The 26,585-nt window shown below is 47.6% G+C and overlaps 1 protein-coding gene across 2 annotated transcripts in view; it reads left to right on the top strand.

Moving 5' to 3' along the window:
* Positions 1-26,585, top strand: part of LOC138566265 (renalase-like) — a 102,238-nt gene that overhangs the window by 55,082 nt on the left and 20,571 nt on the right. Inside the window, exon 2 of one of the 2 annotated variants that reach the window (XM_069643352.1) lies at positions 14,434-14,572. The exons of the other annotated variant lie outside the window; for it this stretch is intronic. The gene's annotated coding sequence lies outside the window, so the exon portion shown is untranslated. The remainder of the gene's footprint in view (positions 1-14,433; positions 14,573-26,585) is intronic. 2 annotated transcript variants of the gene reach the window in all.

Here is a 26,585-nt window from a genome sequence, read left to right as displayed (position 1 = left end):
TGATCAACATTGCTCTTATAGCACACATCCCAGGCGTGGAGCCAACTATAATGCGATCTGTGAAAGTTATGGTCGTGTTTAGTCTGCTGAGCAGGTCCCTACTAAATAAATTAACAGGGGAGCTTTTGGAATATAGAACGGGAGCCCGTACCACCTTACCCCCTCCTCCCCCTTTACATCCAGCTCATCAGTGTATGGAACCTTGGAGATGGCTCCATAGAATCCCTGCACGTCAAGATATTTGCTTGATCGTGGAAAGTTTCCCCTCCATGATGCACTATTTTGTTGCATCTGAGCCCACCATAAATATGAACTGCTAGTTTCCCATCTCCGACCCCACCAAAGGTTCCTCTAAAGGGTGGATGGTTGTTGACCAGACCGGACACGCGCTTGCTCTCTCTGGGCTTTCCTTATCAGGATACGTGTTTGTTCCAGGGAACGAGAAGGGGTTAGCCCCCATCACTGCCGCTCCTCCAAAGGGAGCGGTAGTCCCACTCAGTACCATGCTCACCGGGGCAGCACCACCCTATGATGCACTTGCATGTCAGCAGCTTAAGGCTGCTGATTATGTTTGGTGTTGCCCCTTTTGGCTACCCTTGGTACTGTTGTAGACCCCCTAGCCCTTGGGGCACTGGCACTGCTGCTGTGACCCGTAATTGTAACCCATTGCAGGCCTACTCCTGCACTCCCTTGCAAAATGCTCTCACCTTAAACAATTCCAACATTGTGATTTTCCAAACACACCACCTCTGGGTCCAAATCCCCCCCCCCCCTCTTCCTTGCATTGGTCCTCCTTGTTGCCACTGTGGGTGGGATACTGTTGCCCCCCGCCCCATTGACTTTGTCCTCCTTCAGCCCAGAGCACAGCAATAGTGGCGCTTGTGACCTGTTGGGCTCTCTGTCCCCTCCACCTGTACTGGCATTGACACAGGCTCCTGGACAAAACCCTTGCCAATTTCCTTTCTACCAACTTTGCTTCCTCTGCCTGACGCTTTTGGGCTGTTTCCCTTTCCCACTCCTTGATCATTTTGCAATGGTGCACTAGTATACTCTGTATCTCCGGCAACCCCTTTGCTTCAATACCCACAATCTTAACTAGCGCCTTATGCACTTCCTTTGGCAAGCCCTGCTTCACAATAAAATAGAAAAATGGTATCTAATGATCCACGGTACTGGCGTTTCAGAATAAATTTAGCTGGGTCCTCATCACCTATAGTACACCGCATCAGGGACTGTAAATCGGGGGTATCTGGGAAAGCTCGTCGTAGTGCATCCCATATGTCTGCTCGAGTTCTGTTGAATGATGCTCCATCGTGTGCATCGACCCCAGGGATATTCCTGGATATCCAGCCTTAACCCACATGTCCCCATCCTGGTCCCCAATTATAGCAACCATCAAGCTCTTGATGTCCCCTAATGGCAGGGGCACCCCTGCTGTTTGGTTTTCAAACTCATAGATCGACTTGCTCGCTCCTGCTGTGAGCTGTGGGAGAGCCTTGCTCAAATTGTTTTTATCCATCTGGTGCCAGGACATCTACTGTGTCCTCCCTGCACCATCATACATGAGGAGCATGTGCATCCCTAACCCCACTTCCCACACCCTTCATAATCCCCCCCCCCTTCTTTTGACCAACGCCACCCGACAGATCCTATTTTTCAGTCTGCCCATCCCCACAAACCTTCGTCTTTGGGGAGTGAGGGTTGCTCTCCACTGCCTCTTCACCACCTTCTTCACCCTGACCCTCATCAAACAGATCATTGTCATTCGCCCTCACATTATTTCCCACCATGATATTCTCTTGTCCAAGGATTGTCCACTTGTTTCCATCCTTCTCAAAACATGCATGTCTTATTCCTTCAGTATCCTTATTCCTTCATCCTGAGCAGCACCTCCCCTGATCACCCCTACATCCCTTACTCCTCAAGAGTAAGGGATGTATCCTCTTCAGCCCTGCTAACCACTCTGACAGCCTATCTTCAAACTCCCTTGACCTGACACCTGTGGATGCAGCTAATTCAGGCGGTGTTCATATGGGCGTAGGGGAGCGGTGGCCTGAGGTGTTACTGGTGCTGAAGGGGTCCCTACCACAGTGGGTACATAGGTTGGGTTTGTGTACTCATCTGCGTGACATGCTGCCGCGTTCCGCCCTCTCCTTCAGCAAGCACTTTATATCTTTCTCTATCTGTGCCCCCACCCTGTCCTCAAACATTCGCCAGAGCTCTCAATTATGTAGCCATTTGTCACGATCCATGCCCCTGCCCCCCCAGGTATCTCAGCCCCTTGACAGCAGTGGGACTGCAGCCCTTCACAGTGGCCCTGAAGGCCTTTAAACTCCATCATAAAAATACATGGAGTCAGTTCTGGTGCCTTTGATGCCAGGCTCAATATCAGGAATAGGTCGGTACCAGTTTTGGACCTTAATCCAACATGGAGGTTTGTTACACAGCTCTGTTCCTAGAACTAAGCTATGCAGTCTAGTGTTTTGGGTTGGTCGAGCCTTTAGGTGTGGCTGGCTATATAAGCCACGCCCAAACTGGAATACATGCATCGCGTTATTCTGCACTCCTGCAGCGAAACGCTCAATGTGTCCAGCTCCTGCTCATCTGCTTCTTCCCGCGGCCCGATCCTGAAGCCATCGATTCCAATTCCATCACCAACCTGGAAGAACAAGAACGGCATTAGCAAGCAAGTACACTTACCTGTGAGTAGCAGGTCCTGAATCCATCCTGCGCTTCATTTGTCTCGCCCCCTCTGGATTTCACCGCAGCCAGCAAAGGTGAAGAAACCAGGATAGCAGTAATAAAGCACTTACGTGGGCAAGCAGCCCTTCGATCGCTCATCACTTCGGAACATCACTGCAACCTGCGCGAAGAGAACACAGGTTGGCAACGAACTCTAGATAAACAGCGCAGCGCTCCACATCAACAACTTACCCGTAGTCTCCGCCATTGGGCGCTCCAGCTTTGAAATCGCAACCATCCCTGTGGAAGCAAGGGACATTATTAGAGAAAGCGTAGTGGAGCAAGTATCGCCGAGAAGAGTTAAGAGACAGAATAAGGACACTATAACTCACATGAACACAACCAGCTGAGTCGGAGTGTCAGCCGGTCTGGACCCGACCTAAGGGCACACGGACCAGTGAAGCAACTAGGTCCACGGAACACCTGCACTTACCACGCACCCCTGCACAGACACACAGGACGCGCCCCTGCTTAGAAACCTAAGGCGCTACCCAACGTCTGCCACATAACCAAGCAGAGAGGGGTCTGGGATAGCACACATCCTTCCATCCAGTATCATGTGGCGCCCCTGTGGATACCAGGTGAGCTTAACACTGTTTCCCCTTATACTTGGCTACTAAAAATGTAGACCTAGGGTCCAAAATGCTCTTATTATGGGAGCCCTGCTCTGGCCACAGGCATGGCATCCTCCCGTCTCTGTAATCCACTGCTTATGGTATTTCTCCACCCTGTCACGATACAGTGGCAGGGCCTTTTACATATACTCTATTGGGCCCAAGCCCCCCCCCCCCCCCCCCAATGCTAGTGATGTCTATCTCTTACTGGCCCTGCTAGCGTGCCGTGCACGCTGCTGCTGCTTGTGACAAAAATATCAACAGTCACTCTTTTCTGTCCGCCTTCTTTGCTAACCAACACCATTCCACAAAACCATCCAATGCCACACTACGCTGTGACACACACAATTGCCGCCCCTCCTAGAACCTGTTCTTCATCCAATAAAACTCAAATACTATAAACTAAAATAACAACCACTACTAGTTCCAGGCCTACTACTTATGAGACTATTTTTTTATTTCTGTATTCCTCCTTCAAACAGTAGATTTTATTGTGGTACCACCTCCCCCCCCCCCCCCCCCCCCCCCCCCCCTTCCCGAGGATGGGGCTCCCTGCCTTACCTTGGCCTTACCTTTTTATAATGCCTGAATGAAATAATCTCTTTACAATGCAAACGCCAATCAGAAATAACACAAACCACACCCACATCACTTTAAAGACCTCACTCTCCACATGTTAACACCTCTCACACTTATATAGTCCCCTGCTTGTTACAAGAATTTACTCACAAGTGCAGTTTCACCCAAACTCCTTTGTCATAGGGTTCCAACACCGGCCTGCACTCTCCTTGGAGACACGCACTGCTTCAAAGAGCAGAGAGGACATCTTTTAAAAATGGCTCCTGCTAAACCACTCGGAACCGGGACCGGTTGCTGTACGTGGGCATGGCTTCTTCTGGAGAAGCGGCCTGGACGCCTCTACAAATGCAGGCGGTGCTGGGATCACGACTGGGTCACCAATCAAGTACCTGAACGCTCACACCAGAGAGAATACAACCCACTAGGGAAGAAGAGCCCAAGTCGATCGTGTAAGGCTAACCAGTTTTAATCTCGCACACAGATGGGAACAGCAGAGAACTCTGCTGCTAAGAACGTTTTGCTGAAAAGTAGCACAAGCGGAACCTTCTAAAGAAAAACATTGTCATTGATGATGCAACATATACAGTAGAAATCTGCACGGCTAGTTAGTGTGTGCCAAAACATGATCTGCCTGATCGATAAGAGATGCCAGGCCATTTCATTTGCACACTGCTTGTGTGAGGGCTGGAGCCCCCCCCTCTCAGGACTGCAGGAGCAGTTTTCACCAGCACAGCCTGTCCTAGCTGATCATCGGCATGCCTTGCATGGCCCCATCCACACGGTGAGCTGGCCACGTGGATGACCACATCTTCGCCCGCACTGTGCCCCGAACGGCATGCTACACTCCGATCAGCTGTTCCCGTTCAGTATTTCCCCATCGCGTGCATCGCCTGACCTAATAATGGCCGGCGCGATGAAACCAAGGCTCCTCTCGGTTTCTAGGCAACAGCGTGCCTTATCAAACCCCTGCCTCCGGTAGGCGGAAGCCGGTCCGGCGGAAGAAGGCCCAGGAAAAAGGCTTCCTTCCTGTTTGCCGCCTGTTCGCCGTTGTGCGCCACGGATCCGTGTTATAGAAAGCAACCTGAGATCCTGAAGCGGCACGGGCAGGAGCCCCCACTAGCAGCCACCCACATGCTCCAAACCCGATGGTAGCGCAGCGACCGCGACCGCTACGGGCCATCCCTCCCAGGCCTGGAGGTATCCACTAGCCCTGCAAGGGCCCCCCATCAGCCCACTTTGCCTCCTCTAAAAACTAACCCTGCGATTGCATCTATGCCCACACCACTTAGCGCCGGCATTCCTTCATGAAAGAAAATGTCGGGCGCGACATTTCAGGACTGGGTGCCGTGCTGTGTCAATTACAAGGTAGGCCAAATGCCTCTAGCTGTTGCTCTTTAGAGCATGACTACATAATTGCTATCTCTGCCAAAGTCAATTCCACTTTTTGCATTCTTCCTGCCAGGTTGCGCCTACAGATCGGCGCTCTGGCACATGTCACACTAGTCAACAGCCTAAGCATGACCCTGAACTTAGTTGCTGCCCTATGACCTTTTGACTCAAGCGTCCTTACCCGAACCTTAGGCGCTGCCCAATCTAGCCTTTATTCTACTCTGGACTCAGTAGCTGCTACATTGCAACCCATGATACTCTTAGGATCGCCAGTAGACCACAACTGATTGTGTCTGCCCTGATTTGTGTTGTGCCTTATGGTCGCCAATAGACCACAACTGATTGTGTCTGCCCTGATTTGTGTTGTGCCTTTAGTCTTATGGCCCTTGCCTTTCACTGCCAATCTGATCTTAGGTGACCCCTGTCTATGTACATGGTTGTTGTGCCACCTAGCTCTTCTCTCTCACCTAGGTTACCAGGACTGTCATCATGCACGTCAGTGTACTCCTTCCATTACTCTACACACTATTCCTTCGACTCGCCCAAGTTCTCCAGCTACCTACGGTAACAACCTCCACACTCTGGGTTAAAATGGACCAGCCTTCTACCAGCATGGCATCCCCACGACCTCTTGTGTCACCTAAAATGAGCCCGGCAGCACCCGCTATAGGCCATACCAACCAATACCTCAACGACCCAGCTTTATGGTTGGATCACTTTGCTAGGAAACCTACACCTAACCAACCCTGCCCCCTCTCTCTTAGAAATAAGAGACTAGGCACCAGATTCCGCCTAAGCCTACGCCACGTCCGTCACATCACCAGGAAACAAACCCCCCTCTCTCCTGGATCTGTCAACTGCCACCACATGCAAACCCACCACCACCGAGGTTAAACTGCCTATGTTCAAAGGTGCCCTTATTAATGCTAGATCCCTCACTGCACACGCACTTGACATAGCTGACCTCATCACCACGTCTGACCTTGACTTCATAGCTATCTCCGAAACATGGCTTCATGCCGCATCTGGCCCCTTACTAGCGTTAGCCCTACCGCCGAACTACGGCATCACACGATGTGACCGCTCCACCGCCTCTTCCAAAGGCGGCGGTGTGGCCTTCATCCATAAAAATACTCTTGACCTAAGAGTGTTACCTGATTCCAAACTCACATCAGCTGAATTGCTGTCTGTCAAACTAGCACTCACACCTAACCAAACAGCCACCATGCACCTAATCTATAGACCTCCAGGACCCGCACCAACCTTTGTCAGTGAAATCTCCACTCTCCTCCTCACCAATACAAAGAACAATTCGCAAACAATCATCCTAGGCGACCTTAACTTAGGTCTTGGTGACTTAAAAGATCCTGTGGCCTCTGACCTGGAGAACGCACGGCCTTACCCTATACATCCAAGAGCCTACCCATATTAAAGGTAGAACACTTGACTGGGTAGCTGGCTCCAATTGCAATATCAAGGTCCTTAACAATACCCCCTGTCTATGGTCCGACCATCACATTATAACTTTCAACATTGAAGCCACACCACGAATCCTGTCACCATTAGCCCCAGCACTCCCAACCAGAAGCAAAAAAGATATAACCAAGGAGAAACTCCTCCCATTGTTACTCCGTCCCTTAACACAGCCACCAACTCTTACTCTGATCCAACCTCACTAGCACACACCTACAACCAAACAATGCGAACTGCCATTGATTCTATAGCACCTCTCAAACTTAGAAAGGCTAAACCTCAAGCTTATCTTAATTCATGGTTCACACCACAGTTAAGATTGCTCCGCAAAGCTAAACCCTGTGCCGAAAATCGATGGAAAAGCCACCCCTCAGACGAGCATAAAGACAGTTTCCTTCTAGCCTCACTCTCCTACAAAGATGCCATCATCACGGCAAAAAAGGAATCTTTCAACAACCGCATTATACAAGCCGACTCGAACACCAAGGAACTCTTTAAAATCCTAAGACAGCTTGAAACTCCAGTCGCCCCCCCTGACACATGCGTGAAAGATAGTAAATGGTGTGCCAACATCCAAGCAGCCTTACTAAATAAAATCTCCACACTACAAGACAAAATCAAAGATAAACAGGACAGCCTGAAGCGCGACAACCGCGTTCTTTCCCTCACTAAGGCCCCCTTGCCAGACTCTGCCAATATCACACCATTCGCATTCTCTCCGCTTACCGTTGCAGAGGTAGAAAATATAATTCTTAGAATTAAGCCAACTAACTGCCAAGGTGACCCGTGCCCAGCCTCTACTATCAAGGACTCAGCGCATGAGTTGGCCCCATTTATCACGGCCTTCATCAACTCTTCCTTTCAAACAGGTATCGTCCCGGACAATCTGAAGGACGCTTGGGTTATCCCACTGCTTAAAAAACCTTCCCTAGACCCTAACATTCCCACTAACTTCCGACCTATCACCACTGTACCATTTCTGCTCAAGATCCTAGACCGTGCCGCATACTTTCAGATCCAAAATTACTTGGAAACTAATAACTTGCTAGGTCTACGACAATCTGGTTTCCGCCCCAGACACGGGACAGAGACCGCATTATTAGACCTTAAAACTCAAATCGAGGTTCTAAAGGATCAAGGCAAACTAGCAATGCTACTACTTCTCGACCTTTCAGCCGCATTCGATCTGGTCAACCATCAGATCCTGTGCGAGCACCTCCATTCCGCTGCCAACTTCTCTTCCTCGGCTGCGGCTTGGATCAAATATTTCCTGAGCAACAGATCCATGAGAGTCTTTGCCCCATCCGCAGCCGCGGACCCTTCCCCGATTCACTGTGGCGTTCCTCAGGGATCTTGTGTGTCACCTACACTCTATAACATTTTCACGAAACCACTCTTTGATGTGCTTGACTATCTGGGTGTCTCCTATACTAACTATGCGGACGACACCCAGATACTCCTCCCCATCACTGGTGATTATCTAGGTGACACCAAGGCCCTTAACGACGTCTACTTGGTCATCCAAGCCTGGATGGCCCAACATCAGTTGTGCTTGAATGATGACAAGACGGAGCTCCTGATCTTGGGCACTGCACAACGCCTGAGCAGACTAGAGCCGTCCTATCAGTCATTCAACATAGATGGTAATATCATTCGTGTCTCAAAAGATACCAAAACGTTAGGTTTCTACCTTGATGCCACACTCTCATTAACCCGACAAACTAATGCTGTCAGATCTGCGTCTGCATACACATGCAAACTTATCGCAGCTTGCAGACCATTCCTCACTACATCTAACAGCGTTACGCTAGCGAGAACCCTTATTATGGCTAAAATTGATTACTGTAGTGCTCTTTATCTTGGCACCAGCCAAGAGAACCTGAACAGACTTCAAACGACACAAAACAACGCCATTCGTGCCGCTTTAAACATTCCCCGACACCACCACATCACAGAAACCAGAAGTAAGTTAAATTGGCTACCTGTCAAACAGAGAATTTCACTCAAAACACTCGCCCTTACGCACAAATGCCTAGCCAACAAAGCCCCGATCTACCTTGGTAGTCGACTGTCGCGCCATTCTACCTCCCGACCTCTAAGAACAGCCCAATCCCACTGTCTAGCGATCCCCAGATTTAAATTGCAAAAAGCAGGGGGCTCAAGATTCCCCGTCTTAGCTTCCAAGTTATGGAACTCCCTCCCTGTTACAATTAGAGCGGAAGACTCTTTCAATACCTTCAAAGCCAATACTAGATCTTGGCTTTTCAACCAGCTTTAAGGCCGGCTTCGCGCTTCTTCCTGACCTACCCTGACTTGCCGACCGCTACTATCACCTATCGGCACTGAAACTACTGTACATATGTATATAAGATCCTCTTGTAAATGTATATAATGTTTCTTGGTTATACCTGCATATCTGATCCCATGTGTAAATGTTTAATGATTCTCTGTTATACCTGCATATCTGTAACCTTGTACAAATTGCGCCCTGATGCCTCCGGGCCTGTTGGTTTGCGCGTTATAAATAAAAATACAAATACAAATTGGTTCCAGCCCAGTCCGTCTGTCTTACATCACATGGTTGCTGCAGTGATCATCTCGCGTCGAAGGTCAAAAATATTAACCACACCTACAATGCTACTTTATCACTATACTGTGCACCTGGCAGGCCTTAAAATGGGCACAAAGGCAGTTCTGGGGCACTCTAAACTTCACACACACATTGCACTCGCTCCCTTCCGCGCCATCTGGCTTCTTGGTCTCCACCCTACTACAATTTATCCTTCCCAGCACCTCTCAATACAAATCATACGGTTGTCACTCGGACGTTCGCTGTCCGTCCTCTTTGAACATTTCAGGACCTGTTACTTTGGGGTTGGTGCTCAAAGGGCACCTGGTGCTGTGGAATTCAGTGATCTGGGCTATAACTCTTGGTCGCATGGGGATCTGCTGGGTCATGCTTTGGCCAATGTGAGATAACATGCACACCAGACGCCAGTCTATGATCGAAGCTTTGTACGGCACATTCCTCTCGAGTAAAAAACACATAATGAATAGATGTTGTGGCGGTTGGGGTTGTGGACTGTCCTCATGGGGGCTCGGGCATGGCTGAAGATTTCCCTCGTCTCGCAATTTGGGCGTAGTGCATGCAATGCCGCCTTTGCTGCATAGGCCTCGTCTTTTACCTATGAATACTAACATTTTACATAAAAAAGCAATGTTGCTGTGGGTTGATAATATTTGATTATATAGAAGTAGGGGTCTTTATATTGGGAGGTGGTCTTTTCACAAGCCACACTCCCCTCTCTGACCAATCATAGTGCTTTGAATGCATCCTGCCTCACTTTAAAGCGTTGGGGTGGGGGGGCTGCCTCTTCCCAACACCAGTGCTGTTAGAAATTGACACTTAAGGTTTTTGACTGCATGAAGCTCAAAAAATGTTTTCTTTAAATCGCTCTTCATTAAAACGTTCTGAAGCAAATCACAGTAAACTAAACTGCCGAATCTGACCCATGAATGAATTCTGAGACAGCGTTCAAGAGCTCCAATATCAACTGCCATTGAAAAGGAAACCCCTCTGGTCCCAATGGAAAATGCCAGATTGGGGGAGAATGTCTGAACTGTAGCACCTCCGACTACTGCTTATTCATGCCCTCTGTGCAGTGCTGCCCCTTAAAGTGCATTGCCTGCATCTCCTCGAGGTTCCATATCTAGATGGACATTACTGGAGGTTATAATCCCCTGAACTTCTGCTAAATCTGGCACACCATGCCACCTAGTCATTCAAGTGGTCAATGGACGTGTGTGATTGACAGTGTTGTACTTCCTTAAATGCAGCTGGTTCGTGGGCATTGTAGCAGTTAACAGTAATTGTAAAAATCTCGTTACTTCTGTGGTGTAAAATGGCAACTTCATTTGAATCTTAATGGGCACCAGGCTCCTCCACAACCAGTTGCCCTTGCGCTGCCTGCGGGCCTACCGCGCACTTGGGGCTGTCTCTGCAACCCTACAGTCCCCTGGCTCCCTGCACTTACCCAGAGCCCTGCTGCCCTGATTGTACTTCCCCTCCCCCCTGACACTTCTCCACTCCCTTTCCCAGCCGCACTGGCAAGATCTGAATGAGACAAGGACAAGTAAGATAGTTTTATCCGACCTCTGTTTTCCCTACCTTCGTCTTGTCGCGCCTCAAAACACTTGTGTACAGGCGTGTTATAAATGACTCCTCATATCATAGGGCTCGACACCAACCGGGCTAGATTATCTAAAGTTTGCACTGACCCTAAAACCTGAGCAATTGCACTTTGCAACAGTTTCACTGCTTGCATAATACGCTGGTAGGGAGAATTCTATAGGCGGCGTCTTTACATTGTGTCGCACAGCAACTTCAGTGCAGCGGCACAGGGAAGTCTTAGATTTCCCCAAGGTTTAAAGACCTTCTCTTGGTGAAACTGTTTCCAAGAGCAGTGAAGTGAAATTTAAACCAACACACACTCTTACAATAGGGTGCTGGAGGGGGTACTTATCCCCTTTCTCTAGATTCCCATGTAAAATGTGTTCATGTTACCCTTGCTACAATTAATGGCTGGTGGCAGTTGTTTACTTTTTACTACCATTGTGTGTTTTTACCGCGGGCTGCGTTCGCAGCCAAGGACCAATGTGTCCATTTCGTCAAAAATCCTTGGTATTTTCTTTCCCCATTTTCTGTTGGCAAGGTCCTTGAGATTTACTCTGCGTGTCAAACCAGGTTTGGTCCCTTTGTTCATTTTGTCTTTGGCGGGATTCATGAGTGAAACCCCCCCCACCCCCTGGCTCCAGTATATCTGGCAGGGGCAGGAAGTGAGGGAGGTGCCTGAAACTCCCTGTGCTTAACCCCCCCCCCCCCCTTGGATACAGGAATGCACCCAAAGATGATTGGCCGGCTGGCTGTCCAGCAAGGACAGCTACCCTGCTGTGTGATTGAGAGCTAGACTGGAATGAATGGGAGAAACCTGCATAAAAGGCAAGGCTTTTTGGCCTGGAAGGGAGAGTCGACCACTGAACGAAGTAATCCGAAGAAGAACTTGGAAGAGACGCCTGCTGCAACTCCTGGACTGTTGGTTTGCCCGGTCAAGCCTTGCTGCTGTGCTTAAGCTTCATTCGTTTCGACTAGAGAAGACCTACAAGGATGACTTCTCCCTTTGAGTTGGTGGGACCAATCCACTCCTAAGCCTGTCTAGACATCCTCTCGAAGCTGGTTGCACGTCCACTGCTGCTGGAACCGAAGAGCCAAGGAGAAGAACACCAGATTGTGTGCGTTGCTTTAAGTCCGACCCGAGTGCTAGGAAGATCCTCAGGACTTCCCTGATGCAGGATTGACCAAGCCTGAGCCACCTCCAGAGTGCTGGACCCCAGAAGCAAGGAATGTCTGAAGTGGTATCCGAGAACCGCAGTGTTGCTATTTGCTGTTAAGCACGAGGAGCTGAAACGCCGAAGAACCACTGAATTGAAGTTTGCCTATTGCTGCCGCTGACCATCCCATTGCAGAGCAGGAGTCCCCAGATGTCCTCCCTCTTGTCCCCATGACTGATGCTCAGGAACAACAGGATCTGTAGAGCTATACAGGAACTGTCAAGTATAAGAGAACGTACCTCGTATTGTGTAGCCTTACTTGCTCTCAGTTGAGACCTGTCTTGGTAACCTTGCAGAGTTGCCAAAGCTTTGCCCTTCACAAGCCTATCAGCTTGTGGCCCTTCAAGTGTTCCATTTTCTACAAACATTGTGCAAGACTTTTTGCCTAACTGCAAAGATCATCTTCAGCTCCCCTTGACATTGTGCAATTAACATTGGCTGTCCTGGCTCCCTGAGAGACTTTTCTTACCACTGACTTTGTGCTTTGGCCTTTTCCCCCAGGAACGGGTTAATTTACTCTGCTTTGAAAGGTTTTTAAAAGTACTTGCATGTTTATGAACTATTTGTTAACCTTCGTTTTATTCCTCTAATCTTTTTTTCACCAAACTCAGTATTGCTCTAAATGTACAAGTGTGACCTAGCTATTTTAAGTCACATGAGGGTGTAGGATATGTCTGTGTGCCAGTGTTTTGAAGTATATTTTAAGTGTAACATATTTTGCTCTTTCTGAAGAAGGCGTATATAACTGACTGTGAAATAAATTAATAATTGTTTTATCAAACCTTGAGTAGAAGTGCTTTGATAACTGTAGTGAATGTGTCTTTACTGCTCACATTGACCCCTCTTGCGATAAGCGTGGCTGCTCAGCCACACTACCACCCTGACTTGTACCATAGTTTGGGTCCCTATTGACAGGAGTTCCGGGTTATTGTAGTGCACCCAAAGGGTACTGCATACAATCCTGCCTGACATACGCCATGGAGCAAACGTGTTTAGCCACAATCCATTAAGATTTTTGCGCTTGGGCAAAAAGGCACGAGCTTGGACATGGGATGAGGCAACATAGATTTGCCGGTCTACTACTTTTCACATTGGGAAAGCGAACCAAAGTGTGTACCAAGTGTGTTTTTTATTTTTGTTCTTTAAGGCATAGAAATATTTTTTGTTTGCTAAATTTTCTTGGCTTGATTCAAAATGTCAGTAGCGGGGTCCTGGGTAAATTCGGAACGTCTCCTGTATGATTCCTTCATATATACGGGAAAAAGAGAATTGGGGGAAGGGACCATTTCACGCTATTGCAAAACTCCTTTCAGTTCTCCGGATTTCTCGCACTGATGCAAATGTTTGGTAATCTCACAAACACGATGCCTTATCTTGTGCATATTATTTCGGCGAGCGCCCGTAGGACTTGATCAGCAAGCCACTTCTTTTTGTTGCTGGTAGGAGAGGGTCAACTAAGCCCTCCTGGGCAGAGTTGATGAAGGAAGGAAGGAAGGAAGGAAGGGAGGCTGGAGCTTTGTATATACCGGTGTTATAGTAACATATGCAGGAACGCAAGAATGTCTAGAGGCCAGAGCTGGTCCATCTCTCGAAGGCTATGCTCGGCGGTACTACCTTTTGGAACACTGCCTTTCCTGATCCCAGTTAAAAACTGTTGGCAGAGTACGGATATTCTGGTGCAGGAACTTGCCCTAGGCTTGTTACATCCTTGCTCTGTGCTGGTAAGGACTACTGACCCACAGCCGTCCACGGCAGTCTATACACCAAAGGGCTGGGCCTTGCAAGGAACCCATGGCTCCTGCTCTGGAATATATACGTTTGCAGCACCAATCCCTTTTACTGGGCGGGGTTTTCTTCCATGAAAGACACTTAACCCCCAAATTCCTCAGTCACCCAACTTTTCTATTCCATTTATGGACGAAGAAAAGTGCAATGACAATTAAAAAGAATGTATTGCTCCCAACAGAGCGTCCACCTATTTAAGCACGGAAGTGATTTGGTGCGCAGCTTCCTTCTTCGAAGCATGGTTAGTGGCACTCTGCAGCGGGCCTCTGTCCTTCTGGTTCATGGCAGAACATAAACACTAGCTCTAGGTATTGTCTGAAGGTTTCCACTACTTGTCATGTTCTGTTCGAACGCCTGCCTTCTTTGAACTGTACTCTGTGATTGTATCAAACATATTTATTTTGGGTTGTTTTTCTGACGCACAATTGGCATTGATCATCTCTCCTCTTAATCTTCTCTGCAGGGCCGGACTTGATAGCTCTTCTAGTTTTATTCTCGGAAGTACACGCCCAGGCCCACACTTGCAGACGTCTCCGTTTTGGAGGGCACTAACGCTGCTGCGGTTCCCTTGAGACTGGATCTGGACACCCATAACGCTTCTGGTAGGTTGACACCTTAGCAGAATTTGCACACCACCTGCCATATTTAGCTTTTAAATATGGCGCCTGGATTAATTTTCTTAATAGAAGTTTATGATTTATTCCGCTTCCTGTGACCTTCTATATTTGTGGCCCTTCTAGTCCAAGAGGGATTAGCTGTCCAACATTCACACACCTATAAAGAATTGAAAAAGGAGGGCTCGTGTGTGGCCAGATGGAAACCTCAGACTGGCAATACCATGAACTGTACTAAACCTACTTATTTTCATAGCTGTTCTAAGGTTTTTTTTGAACCCTCAAACTTACTCAACCCCTTGCAGAAGGCTCCAGCACACATCATCCAAATGTGGCACACCAGCCAAGGTTGCAAAATGTTTCTGGGACGGCAGTTGGTAACACGCGTTATGCAATCTTCACCAACTTGCGGAAACCACCGTGCGATTCTATTAAATTGGACGCGCCATTCCTCATCCATCATCTCAGCTGTACTAATGGGAGGAGCTGGGAATAGTGGCTGTATGTTGCACGGCTTCACATTGGATTCCCCTTTCCAAACCCATTTGATAGTTCCATATTGCTGCAATTTGTATGCACGCTCTATAATGCACTGTTTTGCGTTCCTAAATCTTAATTGGACGAACTATGATTTTTCTAGTGGAATTTATTCAAAACGTCTATTTTGTGACATGAACAGAAATCTCAGCTTTTGCACATTTTTCTACCGGTTATCATCCATCTTGCTCTTGGTTCAGCATCGCTGGACAAAATTGCTATGACTGCAAATCATTCGGCTCGTGTCCCAGTAGAGGGTGGTTTATGGTTTTCGCTTATCTGCTGTGAGCGGCGCGGTTTCGGCGCAAACCTGGGATGCGTAGGAAAATTGTTCTCCAAGATAGTGCAGGAGAAAAGCTTAAGGAGGTGTGCCCATCACAGCGAAGTGTTGCTGCATTAAATGTGACTGCTCGTTTCCCCTGCTGGGTGTCTCCTGCCTACTATTTCATGGAAAGGATAAGAATGGGTAAGGCCCACAATGTTTACTTTTTCTTTTTTTTTTTTTTTTGGGGATGAAGCAGTATAGGGACCAACAATGTAGGGCTTGAAAAGAACAAACTGCTTAATTACCCCTTTCCTAATCTACCTTAAAGGGTGGTCAGTAAGAGGAAAAAAAATAGATTATCTAGGTCATCTATCTAAATAGTTGTGCCAAACAAGTGATCATTATAAAAAAACACATTTTAATGAACGAACAATTCATTAGAAAATGATATGATATGTATGATTTCCCGCGACATCATAAACATTCAGAGATAAAATGAAAAACTTCAATTTAAAGAAAAACAGTCCAACAATTATTGCATTCTTGTGCCCAAAAATTTGGATGGTGTTAGTAAGTGACATTAATCATTTATCACCATGACATTGAAAATGTTACCACAGCTATTGTGGCAGGGGAATACTGTCAATGTACAGCAAAAGCTCAAGTTCATTTAGAAGAAAAAGACAACGTTGCTGTGGTGTCAGTGGGATGTCTACATATGTTTCGGCTGAACAGATGTCGTCAACACCTTCCCTGGTGTTCCGCTGTTTGCTTTATAGCCCTCTTCAGGACGGTACGCTGTTTTAATGGATTGACAAAAAATTCAAGGTAAATCCCCAAAGTGTCAGAATATAGTTGGCAGCTCTTTGATCTTAATATGATTAGACTGGAGCGTTGTAGTTAAAACCAGGAAATTGGCTTCCTTTATGATGATTGCAGATTGCACTTTAAATCGTGTTCTGATCTTATATTCAGATTAAATCCTGCTAGGTGCTTCTTCAAATGTGTGCGCGAAACCTGCGTGGGTCTTAACGGTCTGTTAATTGTTGTCGTGCCGTTACGAAGCTGGATGGTCACCCCATGCAACAGTTCAGTCTGTGCTTTTTCTCGTGTTATATCCTGCGAGAGAAAACTGTCTTTCGATGTCTGTGCTGGTGAAACTCTGGTGCAATATGAGGGTCTCCTCCACGAACTAGATAATCTATTTCTTTCTTACTGACCACCTTAGACTAGGAAAGGGGTAATTAAGCAGTTTGTTCTTTTCAAACCCTACTATTTCATGGGTTTGTTCACCTCCACCTTATATTTCTGCCTTTTGATGGTGTTGAAAATGTTCCACCTATTAACATGGGACTATTTAAAACATGGCTTTCAATACTGCCATACGATTGTATCTCGTCTCTAATCTGATTGTGCATACAAGCTACATCTACAGGCTGTCTGTGTCTACGAATCTGAAGAGCCCTGCTCATTCAAGAGATGATCAAAACTAGGCACGTGTTGGACTAAAGCACAGCATCCAACCAGAAGAGCACCTCTCCAAGCAGTGCTGACTTCTGAAAGTGCTGGTATCCAGACCCAGTTCCTGGAACCTAAAAATATATCTTGAAAACTAGTCAAACAAATTGGATAGCATGGGCAGCCTGATCTCCTAACAAAAGATCACCTGGGAAGTAACTAACTTTCTATTTAATATTCGTATTTATTGTGAATCTGATTGAAACCAGTCAACCTTATACAAAGCATTTAAAAGAACAATCCTAACATATAAAATACATAGCTTTCATGTTAAAAAAGAAATCAAGAACCTAGACAAATACAATAAACACTAAAAAAACAAAAAGGAAGACCTAATCCTAATCACACAACAGTATCAAAATACACACCATTCCCTATTATCCTATAATGGGGTAAAAACACCATAACATTCAAGAATTCATTTACTAAATGTGCTTTCCCAGATCACATATGTGCAAATATGCTGACTTGTGCAAATACGCAAATGTTCAACACAAAGGTTCAAGCTCTTGTTCCCCACAAATGTTTCCGACTTTCTACCTCTTATTTCCTTTCCCCTCCATACGTTGCCATAGCAGTACAAATGATCACTTTGAGGGGACACGTTCCTTATCGGATGTCACTCTTCTGAAAATATGCATTACAAAATGAGTGCAAATCCAATTTATATACAGTCATAAAATGTATTGCCCATCCACCCAGAATGTTTTAATTTAAGTAGGTTCCACTTTCTTCTGTACAGATACTCAAAGTATAAACCAATATCCGCCCACAATCTGCCTAATTCTGAGCCATTTCAAATACTGTATCCTATTGGACAACCCTTCCCATAGTTCCTATACCAGTTTGCAGTGTTAGTTGAGGTCACTCCTTTGCTCTGCAAAATATTCTTGGGCAAGAAGCTTCAATGTTGCTATCGTTGGCAGAGTTGCCACCCCGCTAGCCATTCTAAAAAACAGATCTTTTGAGCCGATGTAGTCTGAATTCCATACATCTGTCAAACAATATTCTACGCCGGCTCTGCGAAGCCCCACATTCTATCAAACAACTGTTTGTATCTGCTCTGGGATTAAGGGGCCCACGAATAGAGTGCAGGTAATTACTATTGCCGTTTTAGTGTACATTTAACATTGATATGATAATGGCATTTATAATGTGCCTGTACATAAGTGTTTCTAGGTGCAACAAGACAAGGAGGGAGGATAAAACAACGATCTTACTTGTCATTCAGATCACGCATGGGGGGGGGTGGAAGAGGAGAAATGCAAAAGGGTGGGGAGTGGTGAAGTGCCGGTAGTCAAAAGTGCAGGTGACCAGTGCAGCCAACGGGTAGCTCATAAGTGCAGATTGAGGGCACTGTAGGGTTACAGATACAGACCAAAAGTGCTGGGGGAGCCAAGAGGCAGTGTTGGGTGCAACTTGACAGGCAGGGACCGTTCAGAGGGTGGCCAGGTAACCAGTGCGTGGAACAGACGGGTCATCGGCAGAGGAGAGGAAGAGGGAAAGCTGAAGCGAAAAGGAAGAGTTGCTTCTGGAACCGGAGATGGTTCTGCTGCTCCAGTTTGAGAGAGGCAGGGAGGTTGTTCTAGAGGGAGGCCCCAGCCGAAGGAGATCTGCCCCCAACTCGAAAAGCGACTGACCCTCAGAGTTGGAGGTGGATGAGCGGAGAGCTCGAGATGGGAAGTACCTAGGAAGAGAGTTGGAGAAAGCCTTGTGTACAATGCAGAGGGTCTTGAACCTGATCCTTGCCGCCACTGGGAACCAATGAAGAAACTTCAGAGAGATGTGATCTCTGGGCTTGAGGCCAAGGTCAAGTCTTGCCGTCCTGTTCCAAATTAGTTGTAGAAGATGGAGAGTAGAGGCAAGAAGATTTAGTAAGGGGCTGTTGCAGTAGTCTAGCCTTGAGAGGACCAGAGCTCTGAAGACGATGAGCTTCTGGGGGAAAGTGAATAAATTGTGCAGATGTTGTGCTCCCTGACTTCCCAGGGGAAAAGGGCTCCAAAGGACTCAGGCTACACCCAAGTTATGGGCCTGAGCCAAACAGGGGGCACATAGTTATAAGCGAGGGTAACACATGGTCATGTCCCCTGTCCAACCCCCCCCCCCCGCTTCAGAGCTGTTGCCCCATTACCATTATAATATGGCTCAGTCACAAAAATGTGTCTGACAGTTGGAGCCGGTGCTCATTCATGCAGTCGGTATTGGACTATTTTTGCCCCATGCAGATGCTGCCGAGCCTGTGAACACCTTCACATGACTCGACACATGTGGATCACTTGAACATGCCATAGCTCATCCATGGGAAGACAGTGAGTCCAACATGAGCTAACTAACAAAACTGTTAATATTCGGCCATAGCGTCGACTTGTTTTACCATTTGACATGTACAGCGATTGGTAACTCGTCACTGTCCCGCTTACTATTGATACATGTATCCTTAGCCCTGTGTTCAGTGATTGCATTGTCCTTCAGAGCCTGGCTCATGTTCTTTTAGTCGTAATATTAGGGTCTGATATTCGGTCGGATTTTTACTATGCCTGCATATTTGCCTTATTATAGTGTACCATTATACCTGACAATACTGTCTATTACGCCAGCCACACCAATAGTAACGCTAATCATTGAACCTGTCTTGCCACAAATCATTGATACCTGTATAGTTGTATAATGCACTGCATCGTTACGGCTGCACCACCTTTAAACACTGGCCACCAGTTCACTAGCCGTTGACTGAGTAACTATACTCCCGAACCTGACTAGCGATTGACAAACTCCACTAGAAGATGGAGATCTGAAGTCTTAAGCCTAATATCAATACCAGCCACGACCAATACATGTCTAACACTCATTGTGTAACACTAACCATGTCCGTCACTCCCACAGGTACACTCCATACTGCCTACAAAATTCCTCCCTGCATTACAATATATTAACAATACAGCAGAAATAAAACAAGGGACCCTACTTGATACTAATTGCCTACTCACTCCTAACCATTGGATCCAAAAAAATGTGCTACTTGGCTCACACCTAATCAACTTTGTCCACCTAGCATCACGAACACTAGACTAAGATCTCGACTTGCAAATAACCAGCAACAGTAGACCTATCTCTCAAAAAAGGTCTAGCGTAAAGGACTCTCAATCTAACCGTAAAGACTGTTGCCGGCCCATAACCATTGGGATAATTCCTCTAACCCTTCCAACTCCTCCACCTGCTCTGCACCTATTGCCCAACACCTTTAGCCTACGCAAGACTCTACTCATAACAAGATCCACCACTTCCCTAAACCAACACACACCCACCCCTGAAAGTAACAGCTTACTTATAGACATACCTAACTTGGATACCCCATTAATCAAGGGCACGCTTATTAACGCAAGAGCGCTCATGTGTTGGACATTGCAGCCCTCACCCTGATGAACAAACTGGACTTTTTAGCAATCTCTGAAACCTGGCTCCATGCAGCAGCAGGTCCTTCTCTCTGGCCATTCCTGAAAATTACACTATATTCAGAATGGACAGAGAAGCCTCTAAGGGTTTGGGGGAGGGGGGTGCTTTTGTTGCTATAAAAACAACTTGGCTTGAGAACTCTCCAACCAACCATTACCCTGAGGGGGCACGCCTTTCTATTAAACTACCTCTCATAGCTTCCCGTACCTTGACTATCCACCTCATCTATACACCCCCAGGTCCAACATCACGTGAGAAAGATATCACACAACACCTCACATGGAGTAATATACCAGGCTCCCAAATGATCCTGCTTGGAGACCTACATTTAGGCCTTAACAACCTTAATGATAACGTCTTAGCCAATAACGTTACTGTACTGGGCTTTGTGAACCGTATCACTAACCTCACTCATAATAAAGGCAGAACATTGGATTGGTTAGCAGACTTAAACTGCGACACAAAGATTCTCTCTAATACACCCTATGTCTGGTCTGACCACCATGTTATCTCTTTCACAGGATAACCTTCTCCCAAACTCAAGTTCTAGCCTTGCACCATCAGCACTCACTCGAAACAAATGCAATGTAACAGCTGAGAGATTGCTGCCGTTATTCGCCCAATCATTAACTATGCTAATCGCAACAGTATGGACCCGTTGGTGCTGGTTGAGTTGTATAACCAAACCTTACTACATGCTGTAGACAAAGTAGCACCCTTAAAACAGCGCAAAGCAATTTGCACATTTAAACACATGGTATACCACCAACCATAAAAATATGCGCAGTAACGAGAGCTGCAGAAGGGAACTGGAAAAAAATCCCTATGGTACTGAACAAAGGTTTACTACCGCTTCCAACAACTATAAAGTTGCCATCTACCACAAGTGCCACTTCAACTAAAGAATTACAAATGCAAATTCTGGTACCAAAGAAATGTTTGCTATTCTTGGAGAACTAGAATCGCCTGTGCCTCCACAAGAATCCTGCATCAAAAACTCCACCTGGTGCACAAAAATTCCTGCTGGACAATATCTCACTTCTACAAATGAAAATTGAAGTAAAAAAATAGCCTTCCAATTGACACCCAATAGTCCTTACGAATCCTCTCACTCCATTTGAGTTTGCCCCATCTCTGTATCAGAAGTAAGAAAAATAATTTGACGCATCAAACCATCGAGATGTCAAGGTGATCTGCCCAGCCACAGTTATGAAAGATGTGGTGGAGGAGCTTGCACCGCTCATCACCTCCCTAATAAATGCATCCTTCGAAACAAGCACTGTCCCGACCAACCTCAAAGATGCCTCGGTCCTCCCACTACAAAAAAACCTACTCTAGACCCCAACACCCCTACTAATTACTGGCCCATAACTGTACCATTCTTCAACATTTTGGACAGAGTGGCCTACCTGTAAATTCAAAACTACTTAGACTCCAATAATCTCTTGGGCCTTTGCCAGCCAGCTTTCAGACCAGGTCACACCATAGAATCTGCTCTTATAGACCTAACAATTCAAATGGATGAGTTGGGAGACAAAGGTTCCCTTGCGCTCCTTCTCCTATTAGACTATCGGCGGCCTTTGACCTGGTTAACCACAACATCCTCTGTAAAAATCTGACATCGGCGCCTGACTTCTCTACTAAAGCCGCTCTATGGATCCAGTCGTTCCCCTCTAACGGAACAATGAGGGTATTCGCTCCCACGGCATCCGCCGATCTGGCCCCTGTCTCTTGTGGAGTACCGCAGGGTTCTTGTGTTTTACCTTCACTGTACAACATTTTTTCAAAGCCACTCTTTGACCCCCTTGGACAATGTGGGTGTCACCTACACTAACTATGCAGATGACACCCAAATACAAATTCCTATCACAGGCTATTACGACATTGACGCTAAATTACACAACGAAATATAGGCCTGGATGGCAATCCATGGCCTCTGTCTGAACGACGATAAAAAACGAAGTTGCTCTTCATTGGCTCACAGGGCCGACTAAACAAATGAAACCACCAATTCAAATCCTTTAATATTGATAACAAGTCTCCAAAGAAGTTAAAACATTAGGCTTTACCTTGACTCGACCCTCTCGCTAACTAGATAAGTTAATGCGACGGGCTCTGCGGCTGCCTATACATCAAAACTTATCATTGCATGTAGACCTTTTCTCTCATCTGACGGCTGCATTGCCTTGGCCAGAGCCCTCGCACTACTAGACTCGGACTATTGTAATGCTCTATCTGTTGGTCGAATAGCCGTAACCTGAAAAAACTGCAAGTGCTACAAAACATTGCTCTACGAGGGGCTTTCAATCTACTGAGAGCCAACCACATTACCTCTGCTAGACAAAAGGTCCACTGGCTCCCAGTGCAAGACAGAATCGCCTTGAAAACCTTATCACTAACACACAAGTGCCTCTCGCACACAGCCCCAAAATATCTAGTAAACAAATTCACTAAAAATAAAACCTACAGACCTACCAGATCCACACAGGCACATCTCCTACATATACCTAGATTTAAACTACAAAAAGCAGGGGGTAATAGCTTCCCGGTACTTGTCGCTAAGCTTTGGAATTCCGTAGCCCCAGTTCTCTGAAAATATGTATTGTCCCTCCATGCATTTTATCTGTACTGTCTCAAATGTATATTTTGCAATGTATGCTTCTGTAACACTTGCGTGATGAACTATTGGAACAAAACTCTCAAAGAATGCGCCCAGATACCTGTGGGTTAGGTGCGCTCTAAATTATTTTTGCAGAGCTGAGCGGGTGTGAGCGGTCGCCGCTAGGCCAGACTTCTGTTTCAAGCACGGGCCCCGGGCCTCAGTGAGTTGTGTGTGTTTGACTTTTTATTTATTTTTATATTGTCTCCAGTCCCGCGCTCGTTTTCTCCACCCCCCCCCCCCAGCCTCCCTGCAGTTCCTGGACCTCCCTCTCTTCCTGCCCACACCCCCCCCTCTATTGGTGCTTTCTCTTGTTCAAACTGTCCCTCCTGGGCAGCCTCCCTGCCTGGCAGCCCCCTCGGCTAAGGGCACCTTAGGCAAAGGGCGGCTCACTAAAAGGCGGCTACTGGTGGTGTCTGCAGGTGTCCGCAGGGGATGCTTGTTGCCTATTGCCTGTTGCCACCCTGCTCATTGGTCTGGGCCCCCTGTCCACTGTGTTCACCTGGTTTGACCAACTAACTCAGCTGTGATCTGACTGTTTCAACTGTGCACTGTCACCATATTTAAAGTTGCTCTGAGAAACCTAGGCCTTTTTATCCCTCTTTAGGATTCTCAAATTTAGGTTTATCTTCTTTCCTGTCTTAGAATGTCCTATGCCTCTCTTGCGCTCGCCGCGTAAGTACCGTCCTGTGCCTGCCTCTCGCTGTCTTGTCTGCCTACCCCGGACCCCTTCCTCTCCCACCTACTCTATGGTGCTCTGTCTCCCCCATCTTTTCAAACTGTTTCACTATTGACTATCCTGCTCTCCTCACTAAGTCTGATAGGAAAAAGTTTAAAAAGGACATCCTGGTCTCCAACCCAGTCCTCCCTATCGCTGACACCTACATGAGTGCCTCCTCCAAGGAAACTCTCACCGACCTCCTTTGTCATTCCTTCTCCAGATCTATGGACCCCACATATGGTCTCTGTTCTCTCGCCTTTCTCCTCTTCCCCCATTAATGGTGGTACCCTTTGGGATGCCCTTCTGGCCTCCTTCCTTTCCTCTAGGGTCATCATTAATGTCTACTCTAATGGAACCATCTTGGTCCAAGGCCCTCAGGCCAACCTTCATCTCTTTGATAGACTCTTTACGCGCCTCATCAACTTCCTTTCTTCTGCTGTCCCCTCCCCGCTCCCTCCCTTGGCTACCTTGCCTACCCCCTCCCTCTCTGCTCCCTCTCGGGCGCTTTCAACACCTCCGCAGGGCGTACCTCTGATCTGTACCCCTCCCCGGAAGTCATTCAAGGAGGGCAACCTTCTCCACATTGCCACTCTTATCTCCCGCTCTGCTGTCAAACACTCCTGACATCTGCCGCCTTCTTGAAGAACTTGACCTCGATGTCCTCGGTCTCACTGAGACATGGTTTACGGCCAGGTCTGTCACCAGCTTTGACACGCTCCTACCTGATGGCTACAAGATCCCCCTCCGCGCCCAGGCCCAACCGATCTGGTGGGGGCGTAGCCCTTTTCTTCCCTGAGTGGATTCCTGCCTCTATCATTCCTACGCAGGCCTACTCTTTTGAATGCCTCGTCTGCAGGCTCTCTCTCTCGCCTAGCCATTCCCTTACTGTGGCTACTATCTATCGGCCACCTGGTCAGGTTTCTTCCTTCCTCTGAGTGGGCGGACCTCTCCTCCTCACTCCTAGAATCAACCACTCAACTCCTCCTCTTCAGAGACTTCAAAACCCACCTGGATGCCCCCTGCCCCCCTCTGAACTCTTTTGTGACCTCTGTGACAACCCTCTCTCTCACTATTCTCCCCTCTGGCCCGACTCACTCTGCAGGGCACACTCTCGATGTTCTGATCTCTTCAGACCTTCCCCTCTATCCTGGAGTGACCACTTTCTCCTTTCCTCCAAGCCACCACCGTCACTGCCACCCACCTTCTCGGTCACCCGACCCATGAAGCGCGTCATTTGAGGCTTTCGCTGCCACCTTCTCACCTCCTCCCCCCCACCCCCCCTGGCTGACTCTCACCCTGACACAGCCCTCTCCACTCTGCTATATCTGATACTCTTGACGTCCTTGCCCCCGTCATGAGAATACGCCTGAAGGCCAAAGCCAAGTGCAACTCCTGGTATGACTCGGACCTCGCCAGCCTAAAACGCAAGTGCAAGTTGCCGAGAGGAAATGGCGTGCTTCAAGTTCATTCTCTGACAAACTGGCCTGCCGCCAGCTGCGAAGCCATTACCGGCTCTCCGTCCTCACCAAGAAGAGAGCTCCTATCCAAGCCAGCGTCTCTGCGGCATCTAACAACTCTGCTGAACTCTTTAAAATCTGCAAGGAACTGGCCAATCCTGCTGCAGTCTCTACCTCTCCTGTACCTTCCCAGGCCCTCTGCACGGCATTGGCCTCTCACTTCATTTCTAAAACCCAGGACATCCTGTCCTCACTCTCCTCCTCTCACCTCTCTCCCGCTATTCCCTGCACTTCCTCTGACCCTTCCGCTGCACCCCTCCTCCCTCCTCTACCATTCCCCTTTTCTCTCCAAACAATGTTTCCAGACAAGTCGATCTATGAAAGTCTCGTCAAAACAGGTTCACCCCTGTTCCTCCAACTATCAAGGATCACATCAACTCCCTAGCTCCTGCCCTGGCGGATTTCTGCAATCACTCCTTCGCCACTGGAGTCTTCCCTTCCTGAAGCACTCCCTTGTGCACCCTCTGCCGACCCTCCTTCCCGGCTAACTATCGCCCAATCTCCATAACTCCCTTCCTGGTCAAGCTCCTGGAGAAACTGGCCATCTCCCAACTCAATCTCCACACTGAATCTGTTGGTTGTCTTCATGACCATCAGTCTGGCTTCAGAGCTGCCAGAAGCACGGAAACTGCTCTCCTGAACATCTGTGAAGACTTGCTCTCCAACCTCGACTCTTGCGTTCGTATCCTGCTTGATCTCTCTTATGCCTTTTGACACTGTCAAACATGCCATCCTGCTCAACCGTCTTCGTGACAACCTGGGTATCACTGGTCCGGCTCTGGCGTGGCTGACTTCTTTCCTCTCCGACCAACCCTCCCAGGTCCAACTTGGGTCCTTCCTCTCTGATATCTTTCTCTACCTGTGGTGTCCCCCAGGGATCTAACCTCTCTTCCCTGGCTGTTCAACCAATACCTGGCACTCCTTGCCCACCGCATTGCCGCTCACTGTCCAACTTTCAGTGCTATGCGGATGGTACCCAGCTCATTTTCAAGCTACCCTCTGCCGCCGCCTCTCCTTCCCTCATCTCTGTCTGTCGGTCTGCCATCCAGGATTGGTGTGCTGCCAACAACCTCTGGCTTAATGCCAGTAAGACTGAGATTCTACTCATCGGCACACCCACTCCCTCCTTCCTTGCAGCGCTCTGGCCAGCCTCTTGGCCCCACTCCCACCTGCAAGGCAAAAAACCTTGGGGTTATCTTCGACTCTGCATTCTCCTTCTCCCCTCACATCTCTGACGTCTCTAACAGGTCACACTACCAGCTGCACCTCCTTAGAGGTATTCTTCCTTTCCTATCCTTCCCCCAGAAGCTCACTGTTGGTGGCAGATCCTT

This window comes from Ambystoma mexicanum, chromosome 2p (genome assembly GCF_040938575.1).
Source record: "Ambystoma mexicanum isolate Mex_15411 chromosome 2p, UKY_AmexF1_1, whole genome shotgun sequence".
Lineage (NCBI taxonomy): Eukaryota > Metazoa > Chordata > Amphibia > Caudata > Ambystomatidae > Ambystoma > Ambystoma mexicanum.
Note: the sequence above shows the minus strand (reverse complement) of the source record. Positions and strands in the feature narration are given on the sequence as shown.